Genomic DNA, 15,602 nt, shown 5'->3' with positions numbered 1-15,602 from the left:
ATATTGAGTAATGTGTTTTACCAGGGGTCAATGCAGTTAACATATAGTATTTCTAATGTTTTTAGCATTTCTAATGTTTTTATATGTTAACCAAGTCAACCAAGTTAATTAGTTTTATCATGTTGAGAGTTGCCTTATGAGTATGCTGCACCAAGATAATAAAATAGTACCATAATATCATACTAGTTCTGTAATGGTCTCCACAGCCCAACTCATTAATGATATAGTCGGCTCCGATATACCGTATTTGCTCGATTACAAGACGACCCTGATTATAAGATGACCCCCCAAATCTGAATATTAATTTAGGAAAAAAAGAAAAAGCCCGAATATAAGACGACCCTATAGGAAAAAAGTTTTACCAGTAAATGTTAATTCATCTAAACTTTTTTTTTTAAATAAAAGCTATGCTTGAGAAAAATATTTTGGTTTTATTTCCTTCTATTTTCCAACCTGCCTCCCAGTTATGCACATCTGCCCTAGAAATGCCTTATACCCCCTATATGCCACTGTGCCCCATGATATGCCTTTTAACCCTCTAAATGCCACTGTGCCCCATGATATGCCTTTTAACCCTATATGCCACTGTGCCCCATGATATGCCTTTTGACCCCCTATGTGCCACTCTGCCTCCAGAAATGCCTTATACCCCTATATGCCACTCTGGCATTTAGAGGGTTAAAAGGCATATTATGGGGAAGGGTGGCATATAGGGAGGTTTAAGGCATTCAGGAGGCAGAGTGGCGTATAGAGGGTTAAAGGCATTTCTAGAGGCAGAGTGGCATTAAGGGGGTTAAAAGGGATTTCACAGAGCACTCTGCCTCAGAAATGCCTTATGCCCCCCATTTAACACTCCCCCGCCCCCCCAACAAACTTACCGGTGCTTCTGACTTCCCTGTCATGTAGCCGGGGCAGCGTGTAGATCCCACGCACTTATGCTGCAGCCGGAAGGAGGCGTGGCTAGCAGCGGGGGTTGTCTGCCTCCATCGCGCAGACCTTCCCCGACTGTCAGAGATCAGAGTTCTCTGCACAGGTCCCCTGTAGCTGCGGGGGATCTGGATCTTAGTCGTCTCATAGTCAGACCTATTTGAGGTCTGATTATAAGACGACCCCGATTATAAGACGAGGGGTATTTTTCAGAGCATTTGCTCTGAAAAAAACCTCGTCTTATAATCGAGCAAATACGGTAGTTTTGTGATTCTGACTTTATATTATATTTTCTGTGCTTGATGTAACCAGTAACAAAACATTTGAAGAGGTCAATATGAATGCATCAAGAGGCATATTTAAATTGAGGTCTGATAGGTTTTTGCTTAAATCTAGCACTGGATTATTAAAAACTGGGTAATATTTATGGATTTGGTACTATAATTACCATTTCTTTTAAATTAAAGTTCTATTTAAGTACCTCTTCAGCTTGTTTAGAAATTATTTTTTAGCATGATGTCTCTTTTGGGTTACCATATTCTTACAACTTCCTAAAATCTGAACTTGCATTTCATAAAACATGCTTTTGTTGTGTGATATTAAAATGGATCATTCTTGCAGAAAACACTTATTTTATGTAGACAAAATGACATTGTATTGTATTCATTTACAAATGGAAAAACATGTTCATTTACCTATTCCACTAATCACAAGACAAGGTAATATCCTGTGATATGTAATTACCTTCTTGTTTAACATTTATGCAAAGCTTAAACAGATACTCAGCTCATTTACCCAGATACATATGTCCCTTTAAAAACAGCCATAATAATAATAGGGATAATAAAGAATTCTAGAAAGATAAGGGGATTATCAATTTCTCAGTAATAAAAAAAAAATACATATACCATGTCATCTGCATGAATTCCAAAACCAAATTAGTTTGTTTAAGAAATACCGAAATATATATACTTTAGTAAATATATACATAGAACATATAATCATAAAAAGGCAACAATAATGTAAATGTCATAAACTTTATGCATTTTATAGTCTGCTGATCCCTTCATTTTTTAATTTGGTTTAGATATTGATTTTCAAAGAATTTTCAATTTAACTTTAATTTCAGGGGTAGCACTAGATTTTTTAGAACACTAAGCAAAATCATTGGAACCTATCATGTACAATCTATGGATTTGACTGCATAGAGGATGTAATGCAGGTTAATTTTTGGTTTGAGAACAAACTATTTTATAGTAAGATAATTATGATGTATTTCTTTCCCATCTACATGTTCTGATGGGAGCCTAAATAAATCTGCTTTCTTTACTCCCATTTGGGGCCGCATAAATCAATGATAGTATGAAGTTGTTCTGGCATCTGCTTATTGGGTTCTGCTTCCAGGACCCTCTGACGGGGGGGGGGTTATATTTAATAAAAGGCTCCGATTTATCCAACATATACTTTCTCATCCCTTTTCCTTTCCTAGTAGGATGAGAAAGGTTGAAAGCATAGTTTTTAATTTGGGAGGTATATTCACAAATATCCCATATTATTTGGGAGTATATGCAAATTGCCATCATCTAAACTAAGGCAGCAGACTTTGTGAAAATTTATAATTGTGTCATTGTAAAACTTGTTAAAATTTTGCAATTAGATTTAGTTGCAATATTACTTTGTGACACTAGATGTCATTGTGTACCAACTTTAGCTTAAAATTGCACAAAATATGAGATTTTTTCCCACTGTAATTATCAGCCATATTCCTACAAACAGCCTGGTCTCAAAGCATCACTGCAGGTATTTCTGTTTCTATTTTCTTTTAATCTAAAACCTTTTTGAAGGATTTTACAGAATTACACATTTTATTGTGTCCCGGAAATGCTTGGTTTAATGAAGGACCTTCGGGTAAAAGTAAAATTCATTAATTTATTCTTATTGCAAATGTCTCAAGACCTGATCCTGAGTCAGCTCCACTATATGATCCCTGAGGAATCCAAACATGGAACCTTTGTTGGAAGACTTGTCCAGGACTTGGGTCTGGAAATAGGGGAGATAAATTCCAGAATGCTACGAATTGTATCCAGGGATGAAAAGGAATATTTTCAGGTAAATCTGCAGAATGGGATCTTGTTTGTCAAAGATATGATTGACAGAGAAGTTCTGTGTCCAACTATACCTGTTTGTGTTGTATCCTTGCAAGTTATTGTGGATAAACCTGTTCAAATATACCATGTGGATGTAGAAATTGAAGATATTAATGATAATTGCCCTGTTTTCTCTGCTAAAGAATACAGCATGTCAATAGCAGAATCAAGACTGCCAGGGGCACGCTTTCCACTACAGGGAGCTTTTGATTCTGATGTTGGGACTAACTCTATCACAAGCTATGAGCTCAGTACAAATGATTATTTTACACTTGAGTTTCCAAAATATATACACCAAATAAGATCTGTAGAACTAGTTTTGAAAAAATCCCTTGATAGAGAAAAAATATCTGTTCACAATTTGACACTTGTAGCTTTTGATGGTGGTAAACCAAGATTTAATGACACCACTCAACTTGTCATCAATGTGGATGATATAAATGATAATGCTCCAACTTTTAATCAATCATTTTACCAATGCAGGGTGACTGAACATGTTACAAAAGGAACTCTAGTAATTAAGCTAAATGCTACAGATCTGGACCATGGGAAAAATTCTGAAATATCATATGTATTTAGCAAACTAGTGCCTTTGCACGTGGTATCAATTTTTAACTTGGGCCAGACCTCTGGAGAAATCAGAGTAAATGGAGAGTTGGATTATGAGGACAACAATGTTTATGAAATCCATGTTGATGCTGTTGATCATGGGGAACCACAGCTAACAGGGCACTGTAAAATTTTAGTGAGCGTGGTTGATATAAATGACAACCCTCCTGAGATGACATTGACTTCACTTTCTGTGCCTGTTCCTGAGGATGCACCACAAGGGGCAATTGTTGCAATTATCAGTGTACATGACAAGGATTCTGGAAAAAATGGAAAGGTGAACTGCCGTATCTTACAACCATCTCCTTTCAAAATAAATCCTGCATTAAAGGGAGATTTTTCTGTTATAGTGAATACAGAACTAGACCGGGAGACGCAATCAGAGTATGAAATTGTTATCACAGCAGAAGATGAAGGCTATCCTCCTCTGTCTTCTTCACAAACTATTACAGTTGTTCTAAGTGATGTAAATGATAATGTTCCACTATTTTTGGAGCCTGTGAGCACAATTTTTATCAAGGAAAATAATCCACCGGGTTTTCATGTCTACACCGCATCAGCTTCTGATTCAGATATCAACCAGAATTCCTTCATAACATATTCTATTATTGAAAGTACAATTGGTGGGATCCCTTTATCTTCATACATATCTATTAATGCAGATAATGGAAATGTATTTGCTTTGGTGTCATTTGACCATGAGCAAGTAACGTATTTTCAGTGCCACATCAAAGCTACTGATGCAGGTTTTTCACCCTTAAGCAGCAATCTGACATTAAATATCTTTATTTTAGATGTAAATGACAATCCACCAGCATTTGTATCACACTTTTCTAGTGATATATCTGCAGTAAAGGTTACTACATCAACAACAGCTCAGCCTGGTCAGTTAGTATCCAAGGTAAAAGCAGTTGACCTAGATTCTGGATACAATGCTTGGATATCATATAAATTTAAGGACCCACCAGTGGATACACCATTTGGCATCTCTGCCCATACTGGAGAAATAACTCTCATGCGTGCCTATACTGAGTCAGATGGTGATGTATACAAAATGGTGGTGGTGGCTCAGGACCATGGAGAGCCACCAATGACAGCAGTGACTCAGCTATTGATTACGTTTGTGAATTCTGGAGAAGGCGTCAAAATAGAAAATTATTATCACTTACGAAAAAATGAAAATGAATTTTCTGAAGAAAATATTTATCTAATAATATCCATTTGTGCAATTTCAAGTATATTTCTTGTTACCCTTATTTCCTTCACTGTACTAAGATGGCAAAAGTACAAAGATGAGGTCAATGAACTAAGAGAAAACTACAGGATCTATTCAGACACAGTTGGGAGTTGGGTGTATTCTCAGCAAAGCCAATGTAAGTTCTACTTAAATTCAACTCAAGCAAAAAATGACTTAATAGATTTTACCCCAAATGGTGTTCAATCATCAGTGAGTGAAGATAATAACTCAACTGGTCACGGGATAATCCAAAATCTTTTATATCAGGTAAGAAAGAAAAATCATTTTTACCTAAAATATGAACATCCATGTTACCATTTAGATTATATTCTGTGTTGAAAGAGTATTTTTGTAATCATTGAAAATATGTGTGCATACAGTATAGAAACAAATGGCGATAAATTATGAAAAATGTATACAAATGCAGGGGTATGAATCTACTTAGTTTTTCCAATTACATATTTAAGAGAAAGAAAATATTTCTGAATTTATTATATATTATCAATACAAAATGTTACTATATTGTTGAAATCTTGAAATATAAATCGTGCAAAATGCATATTTCAGAATTAAAGATAATATGTTTACAAATCTTGTACACAGAATGCAAATGTAAAATGGTGCTTTTAATAATGTCTCAATATACATTTGCAAAACATATATTGAAAATTTTTAAACTGAAATATACAAATATTTAATATTAAATTCAAATGTAAAAAAGTGTTCTTCTAAATATAATATCTTAAAATGTAATATTTATAACTAAGGTAAATATGCAGCAGCTGTTTTTCTCCTAACGAGAATATTGGCTCCACAAAGGTCAATTTTGGTAAATACTTGTGCATGATTGATTAATTCATAGATCAGCGGAAGAGGGTAACGATTTTTAATGGTGATGTTGTTTAACTCTTTGTAGTCAACACATGGATGTAATTCTCCCTTCTTCTTCTTGACAAATAAAATGCCTGCACCTGTGGGGATGAAGAGGGGCGAATAAATCATTTAGCAAGGTTTTTATCTATATAATCCTTGAGAGAGGAGAGTTCTGGTTCTGAGGGGATATATCCACTCAAAAGGAATAGGTGCTTGAGGAAGGAGATCTATAGGACAGTTGGGGAGGCAGTATATCAGCCTTTTTCTTTTCAAACACATCCTGAAATTGTTAATAGACTACTGGGATATTAGCAGATGAAATACGGTTTGCAACCAGGCAAAAGTGCTGAAAACGATAAACACTTGTTGATACAGTATAAGGCTATGGTTCCAGTCTCCCAACTGATAGTACGATTATTTTTACAAAGCCATGGGAGACCCAAGACGATTGAAAATGTTCCTGGTGTTTATCGCCAATAATGACAATAAGTGTAAGGATTTCATGACTGATGGGTCCCGACTTGAGGGGGCTTCTGTCAACCATCTGTAGGTGGTTAGGGTTAAGTTTCAACTGAGTGGGGATAGCCATTTTCTTGGCTAAATCAATATCCAAAAAGCACCCACTGGCTCCGCAGTCTATTATAGCGAAGGAGATAGACCCTTTAGTCCACTTTAAGGAAAGTTATGGATAAATGGGGGTACATACTTGGGGTACTTTTAGTTTCTTTCGAGTGTGGATAAATGAAAGCTTACCCTCTTCATGTTAGGTTATGACATTCCTTATATATGTGTCCCGGTTTACCACAATAAAGGCATAAGTTCTATGATCTTCATCAGGCCTCTTCCTCTGGTGTTTAGTATCCCGTTACAAGGCCAATCTAAATGGGTTCCTCAGTGGAGGTGGGCTGCGGTAACGACTAAGAAGGGAGACGGGCAGGAAACAAGGTGGCAAAGTAGATACCCATTCAGTCTTCCTCTATCTCAACCTATGATTGATCTGAGTTGCTAGGGAAGTCAGGACATCCAAGGAATCGGGAAATGCCGATACAAGCAAGATCATCTTTTAAGGCATCTGACAAGCCTAAGCAACAACGGGGCAATGACCTTGTTTATGGGCTTGTAACGCGGTAGTAGAGGTGGATACTCTGAAGTGATCTTAATACAGTGAGTCCAAGGCTTGATGGAAAGAGGCCAATAATCTAAAAGAGTAATAGGTGGTGAGGCCATTGCTGAGGTTCATCTTGCAGTAAAGATATTACAGTGTGTACCTTGATAAAGTAAGTAGCATAAGTTCATGGTCTGAGGTTAAACAATGTTTGGCAGGATGTGATAAAAGTGCAATATTTTTTCCTGTCACCAGCAAGTTGATCTGGAAGAACCACTTGAGGTTCTAATGCAGTAGCCCCTTCCTGAGGTATAGGCTCAGGGGGAGATGCTCTGGCAACTGGATCCACCAAAGGAGCCGGAACCACCTGGAGTTGAATTTGCTGACGAAGCTGGTTCTGACCCGACTGCAATTCCTGAATAGATTGGGATAATGATGCAACCTGCTGGGTAAGGGCAGTGATAGCATTATATAACCCTGCAGGCTTGGCTAGGAGGGTATTTTCAGGAATGGAGTCCGGTAACAGTTGTCAGGGACACCACAATATTAGTAATAATCTGTGGAACAAGCCATGGTCAGGGATACCAGAATAAGAGCAAGAATTCATGGAACAAGCTGAAAATGGCAACAAGGAACAGGAAACAACGATACAGGAAATACACCAAGCAAGGCACTGAATGGAAAGCGGTTTTTTAAATGTTTCCAGTTATGGTGATGTCATTAGAAGTACGCGCAGTGGACAGCCTCTTGGTAGCAGATAAAAAGGGGAGCGTAGCATCACGCGCATGCCGGCATCCAGCTCCACTGCACACGCAGCTGTGGTCTGACGGGTACTCAGGTGAGGTGCTTTTAATGTGGTGCTGACACCGCCACAGACACTATTTTAACTACACTAAGAGGAGGAGAATCTGAAGATTTTATTTCAATTTCTTCTACCTGTTTATTTATTTTTCCATAGCAAAACAGACAAATGCGATTTCCAAAAACGAAAATATTTTTTCACATTTTTTCCCCCACCCTAAATTGATCGCACTATTGAAACTAACCATTTATTTTAATTAGGAAGCATCTGTTTTCACCAAAGCTTCTTTGTTCTCAAGAAAAATCCTTTATATGATTTAAAGAAAACAAGATGGCTCAGACTTTATTTTGTGTTTGTGTGAGTGTAATATGCTTAAATATAATACACTTGCTTTCCAGCCTAAAATATCTGACAACTGGTCATGTTCGACCTTCGTCATTTCCCTTTCATGTTACAGTGGCACTCGCAAGAAGTTCATCTAGTGGTCATGATTTATTCCAGTCATTGTTTTAGTGGGTTAATGCAAGGTCTATAAGTACAATAGTCCATTGAAAATAAAAGAGATGACCATCTGGATTGGCATATTAGACGGATCTTCACTAAAAACAGTGACTCTTGAGTACCTCTCCCTGTAACTACAACTCCCATTACTATCGTTGATTATTAAAGATTTAGCTTTGAGGGTTGTCCCATCACTTTGGTTCTCTCTTACCTTAGACCTTCCATGTTTTTAAAAAAAAAACCATGACTATAAACTGAGCTACTGCACCTCTTCCATAACATTTAACTATAACATGTTCAACCCATTACAATGCCTCTGTACAATCTTGAAAGGAAAAACCACTGCAAATGAAGTTCATTGATGTATTTCACAAAGCCCACAAACTCCTTCGTCATAGAATCTAAGACTGTTCTATTGACATCAAAGTCAGCCTCCGGATATACCTTCCGGCGGGTGAAGCTTGGTTGTGCTGTGGGATGCTGCTTTCCCCCGCAGACATGTCAGGATCCGCTCCGGTCCTCTGCCTCTACTTTCCCCGCTTCCCCGTGGGGTATAGAGAGGCATGACAAGGGGGTGTACACTCCACAAGTCTCCCAATCACTTGTCAGCAGGAGTGGTGGTCGGGGGGCAGGAATAGTGGTGATGGTGGTGACATCACGCCCCCCTCTCCTATAAACCTCCAGCTCTCTCTCATGCTGGTGCTCAGATATTCTGATGCTACTCACATAGCTCAGAGTCTCCCACTAGCTGTACTCTCCCTGCTATCCTTCTTGTGACAAGCCTGCCCTTTCTGAACCTTGGACTGCCTACTGGATTAACCCTTTGCCTGCTGCCTGCCTTTCTGACTCATAGACTGTCTACTGGATTTACCCTTTGCCTGCTGCCTGCCAGGTCTGTTCTCGGATTTGCCTTGTGTCTCTCCTTCCTATGTGCCTCTCCTTCCTATGTGCCTCTGCACATTGTTCCTGCTCTATGCCTTTGTTGTGCCTGTTGCACCCTGGGCTCCTCTCATAACTACCTCCAGGCAGAGCCTGACACCTATATACATACTGTATATTTCCATGATAAACGTTTAATATTACCAACCACTTCTCCTGCCAGTACAGGCATTTTTTTGGTGAGAAAAAAGGATGGAAGTCCACTGCTGTGTGCGGAGTCTGAGTCGTTGGGAATAATTTTTTATTATACTAGATTTGAGCTAGGCTTACAGTTAGGTTCAGGAAGGTGATGAATGGAAAACAGCCTTCTGTACCTGGCATGGACATATAAAGTTTAGTTTAATCACCTTTTGGACCAATTATTATTTTAGATATGGAATTACACAAAAATATCACATTATAAAAAAATATTTAGGTGCCAGAATTTATGTAATATTTTACCTTTTTTAAAATAAACAACATCTACATAATCTAAACATAAAATATTTTTTTATAAAAAAAGAAACTACAATAAATACAGTTTTACAATTAAAATAATAAATACATATAGTAACACAGATTTTGGCAGACTGATGCCGCTAACGAGAGAAGAGTTACAGATAAGACTAAGTTATCTATATTATTTGGGATGTAGGGTTCTTTATCATTAATTCTCCAAAATAATGATGTAATTTCAATATGAGAACCAACATTCTCTTGTTCAATTGCAAACCAGCCTTCATATCCAAACTTTTATTCTGTGTGTTAATTTCATGTCAACAAAGAGACATGCAAATATGTTCCATTATGTGTTCAACTACTTATATAGATAATTTTTTGTTGGGAGCAAGAAAAAATAAAATGAACCTGTCCTGGAGAATGCAGGGAGGGCAAAAGCTGCGTTAATATTTTTTTAAAAAAATTGGTGTCCATAACAGGTGGTAGAGTTTAGACCTGTTTGAGTGAACAGATCTTCACTCACATGAGAGGAGCGTAGCATGAGGAGTGAGGATGCTGGAATGGAACATGAAAAAATCAACATGACTGACAAAATGCCATTGCTGAGCCAATACTTGGCTGCTGTCTATCCAACATCAGTCCCTCAACTAAATAGTTAGTTAACACACACCTGAATGCCCCACACCAGCAAACTGCTTTTATAGAGATAGTCACACTTGCTGATGATCAATTAATCAAGAGCATTTGATTAGCAGCACCTGTCTGCTACTTAGCATCTTAATTTCTATGGAAGCAGTAAGGGTATACTTAGCTTTTCACACATGGCTTCTCCATTTCAGCTTTATTGTTGTTAAACAAATTATGACACAGTGTAATATGTCATGTGTTGTTTACCTGAAGTTGTGTTTACCTGCTTTTTTTTAGACCTGCTAAGGAACAGATGATTGTTATTATGTCCTGATATATAAAACCATAGAAATTAAAGAGGGCCTATTTTCATTTTCACACAACTGTGTGTATGTGTAAGTGTATGGTGTTGGAGTGGCTGTGTGTGCCACATGTTGGACACCCTGCTATATATAGTAAGAGAAATGGGACAGCCATGTCTCGTTCCATTCGTTATTCTAAACCAATCAAAATGTATGGCTGCATACATTCATTCCTGCACCTATCATTCTGGCTAAAGGCACATCGTATAATGCCATAATTGAATCATATATTCTGCCAACTAGTCTATGTTTTTAGGGTTTCCTCCATGAAGTCCCAACTGACCCTGTTAAATGTCTTTTCAGTGTCTAAGGATAGGGTCAGAATTGGAGTCTTCTTTCTTCCCTGAGGGATGATTTGGATGAGATATATAGATGATATATTTCTCACGGATCCACCCAAAAACATTTTCAGAAGTTTGTTGGACGACTAAATGATAATACCTGAAAGTGACCTGGGTGTGGGTCCCTGAGAATCTTTTTTTTTTTAAAGATGGCATTTAATTAAATCTTGAAGGTCACAAACAATGAGAAATGTGTTGTTGCTGGCAGATGATAATGCAAGACACGATATGCCAGCTTCGACAATTGAGGCAGAGGGTCTGGTATGAAATCTTTTAGGTTCCTAAAATGCGTTTTTATTACTTTAGATCTAGAAAGACACTCATCATGCACATTGATATTCATAAATACCCCTGAAAGGCAATCCGTGCTCACAGCCAAACATGTGTTATGCTTACAGAGTAATGTTAAGGAGATTGCAAAATTGAAGGGTTATGTGTGCCTATCGTACCAGTACATGCGGTGCAAGTTAATATATTCGGAATATTTAAGCATCATTAGGATTTTGTGTTTTACAGCAGGTAGAAAAATGGGTAAATGGTCCTGACAGTTCTTCTGGATGTTGTCCATGGTCTTCAAAGCGGTAGCTGAGTCTGGGAAATTCAGTCAGGGCCAGTGGCACTGCTAGTTTTAACTTTTAAGGATATTTCTTTATACTTTTGATCAAGATTATAGTTAAAGATTATAGTTAAAGAAGTAATAGTTATATTTAATCCCTGTTTTAGCGTTCACTGTATTATATTCTGGGGTGACTAGGAGGACCATTTGGTTGATATCTCTGGTCCCATTTCATGAAGATTCTTTGAATCCCATTATTAAAAACAACTCTTGATTGGAACTTTCTCTTAAGAGAATGGGGTGGTGAGTATTTGGAACCAGACAGAGAGTGTATGGAGCCACTGAGGGATGATTTGGATGAGATATATAGATGATATATTTCTCACTTACGGATCCACCCAAAAACATTTTCAGAATTTTGTTGGACGACTAAATGATAATACCATCAATTTAAAATTGACCTGGGTGTGGGTCCCTGAGAATCTAATACTTTTTGATGTTACTTTCAATAAGACGCCAGAAGGATCACTGGTTACCTCTGTACACAGAAAACCAACATCTACAAACAACTTTTTGGATTGGCATAGCTTCCATCTCAAGAGGCTAAAAGCAGTATTCCTATTAGTCAATACTTCTGGATAAGGTGCAATTTTGCCAATTTGTAGGAGAGGCAGAAACATTATGGGAAAGATTTAGAGAAAATGGCTTAAAAAAGGCATAAAAGTCCCTTTTGGGCTAAGGTAGGTGAGGTTATTAAAGAAGAGGATGTCCCTGAGTTTTGTCTTACTCCTGAATTGGTTCTGTTGCAACATACTGTTTTCATGCCTATATACTTTTTGGACGAAATGACTCACCATGTATGTCTCGTTTGACTGAAGGATTTATTTCCTCTGTCCTGTGCATGTTACCAGGGCTCTATTGTTACACATTATGGTGATTTTATAATCTGTTGTACCTATCTGGAGTATCCCTATTGTCATCTCATAAACCCTGGATGGTTTTGTGATACTTTCATATTTTGTAGTTCTTTGATATCTCATGTGTATTAACCCAAATGTACTTTGTACCTTTGTTAAAATCTTTTTTGTATGATACTCTGAGATTACACTGTATTACTATCATTATACATAAAGGTGTATTGAACAGTAAAACAGCCTTTAATGTGCAACAACATGTAAGAAAAATATTACTAGAGGAACCATTACCTTCAGAATATAGTGGGCAGTATCTGTGCATTGCACAATTGCGCGTCATTTAAAGTCTTACTGTGGAGGGAGAATTGTGGGGGTTGAAAAAGTAACTGTGGGTGCCAGATGAGGTAACATCAATCACAAACTACTTCAGCAGGGATCCTGGTGCATTTACCATGTGAACACCATTTTCCCTAATGGACTCAATGAGGGGTAAAGCTATACTCCTTTCCTAATAATTTAATGACCCATTTCTGGTTAATTTTATGTTTCATACTTAAAATCACAAAAGTTGGATCATTTAATTTAAATAATGATATTTAATGAAAAGGCCTTTGAGTCCCAATAATTTTATTATATCATGATTTTATTTTTACATAATGTGATGTCCTCTCTAGCTCTGGTGCTGTGTGGTTTGCTGATCATAACATAAATACCATGTATCATAGGAACAGTTTTCTAGTTTGATTAATCTTTTCAAATAAACTAATTCTATTTAATAATTTTTAATGTTTAAAACACACCTGGGCTACCATGGTCGATCAGGGATGTGGTTAATTCTATCCTCTGTATACATTTGTCTCCAGGTAGATGGATCAATAACAATGATTCATAACTCTTTCTTACATAATGGATAATGATATTATATCCTCTTAATTAACTTTGATTTTAGTAACCACCTTGATCAAAACATTCTGCTGCAGTTCGTTCCATACATCAACTTTTGCAGGCGGTCCAAAGTCATTTCAGATAAAGTTCTAGTTTTGTTTTTGGACAATTCATTTTGTTTCCTATCCTTTCAGTTCAATCAAAATTCAAGAGGCATTTTTTTTTTATTCAGAAACAAAATTTGATACCCAAGTACACATCTTTCTCTCTCTGTCCCCCAGTCCTGTATGTGCCCCCTAAACACCCTCTGTCTTTTATCTGCACCCCAACCTGCCACTGATCTTCTTCACAGAAGAAATGGAAGGGGGGTGTAGTGCACACACAGTGCCTGCAATAGAAGCTGCTCTAAATTATAATATAACCCTTGCTTGTCTGTAGAGGTAAATTAGAGCACACCATTCCTAAGAGACACTGAAATGTTATTTGCATATTAATTATGACTATAATTTAATAGGTAGATGTTTCTGATTAAGATACATTTTTGTATAACATGTAGCCAAGACTCCAGCTAGATGAATTTCGGTTTATTTCTGTCATCCATCTCCACAGAGCAAAGGGAAACATGTCTATATTCTTCTAGTAAGCAAAATCAGGTCTGTCTACTTTTAAGCGGCATATAAAATGGTGGGAGCACATGAGACATTTTGGTAGAATGTAGTAGTATAGTAGGTTGAAAAAAGACTTCAGTCCATCAAGTTCAACTTTTCACACATAGTGGCAATCAACTGGATCAACTTGCTAATACTACTGTCCTTTTAACAGTTGTAGCCCTTTATGTTATGCTTATCCACAGAGTTAGATAATACAACATCCTTAGGCAGAGAATGCCACATTCTTATTGTTCTTACTGTGAAGAACCCTTTCCTATGCTGATACTGAAATCTCCTTTCCTCAAGTCTCAACTGATGACCCCGTGTCTTTTGTAGAGACCTCTTGGTGAACAGATCACTGGAGAGCTGTTTATACTGACCCTGTATGTATTTGTACAATGTGATCAGATCCCCTCTTAGACATCACTTTTCAGGTGAACACAAGTTCAGTTTTTCTAGTCTTTCTTCATAGCTAAAATTCTCCATTCCTCTAATTAACTCTGTAGCCCACCTCTCCAGCTCCATAACATCCTTCTTAAAAACTGGTGCCCAAATTGCACTGCACATTCAAGGTGAGGCCTCACCATTGCTTTATAAAGAGGTACAATTATATTTTCACCTCGTGATTTAATATTCCTCTTTATGCATGCCAATACCTTACTGGCTTTTGCAACCACTGACTGGCACTGCACTTTGTTGCTATGTCTATGGTCTACAATTATACCTAAGTCCTTCTCATTTCGTGCTTTTCCTTTAGAGTGTAAGTTGCATGCTTATTTTTGGTACCAAAGTGCATTACCTTACACTTCTCTATATTGGCACAATTGCCGACTGGAAGGAATCTTTGAAAAGCAAAAACAGTGTTCTGGCTGTTTCTTGACTAACTTCCCGTAGTATCCTCGGGTATATCCCATCTGGCCTTGGAGCTTTGTCTACTTTAAGTTTACTTAATTGTTTAAAATCTTTATCTTAAGTCAGCCATCGCCACGATTGATTTAAGGTTTCTGTAGTGCTGAATTGCCAACCAGCAGGTAGCGGCTCTTCTTTGTTATATACAGAGGAAAAAAAGGCATTTAGTATTGCTGCCTTTTTCTGATCCTCACTAACTAACTTACCATCTCCAGATTTTAAAACACCTACATTGTCACTCCTAAATTTTGTGGCATTAATGTACTTAAAAATCTTTTTGGATTTGTTTTGCTCTCCTCGGCTATCATCTTCTCATTGATAAATGTAGCCAGTCTAATAGCCCTTTTGCAAACTCTGTTGGCATCTTTATACTTGACATATGGTGCCACTGAGCCCTCTGACTTGTACAGTTTAAATGCCAATTTCTTTTTTCACATTACCTGACCAACACTTTTATTCATCCACATTGGTTTTAGTTTCTTTCTTGTGGATTTACTTCCTAATGGTACATGTTTGGAAATATATTTTTGAAGTGTGAATTTTAGTACTACAAAACTTAAATCATAATCTATATTTTACTATTTTCCAATACATATTCTCAAATCCAATCACAGACAAAACATTCTTAGTTTTTCTTATTTGTCTTTCTTCGTCAGATCTCATTTTTGCTCTTTTTGTAAACTAATCCTCTTTACCAGGAAAGCAATTAATACTACCTTATGCCCTTTTACCTATACAACCATATTGAATGATATTGCACCTACTGCAACCTAGAACTCA

The sequence above is a fragment of the Sceloporus occidentalis genome, unplaced genomic scaffold, assembly GCF_023333645.1.
Source record: "Sceloporus occidentalis isolate IW3139 unplaced genomic scaffold, rSceOcc1.0.p SCAF_62, whole genome shotgun sequence".
Lineage (NCBI taxonomy): Eukaryota > Metazoa > Chordata > Lepidosauria > Squamata > Phrynosomatidae > Sceloporus > Sceloporus occidentalis.
The sequence above is the reverse complement of the archived record's forward strand: the minus strand, read 5'-3'. Positions refer to the sequence as shown.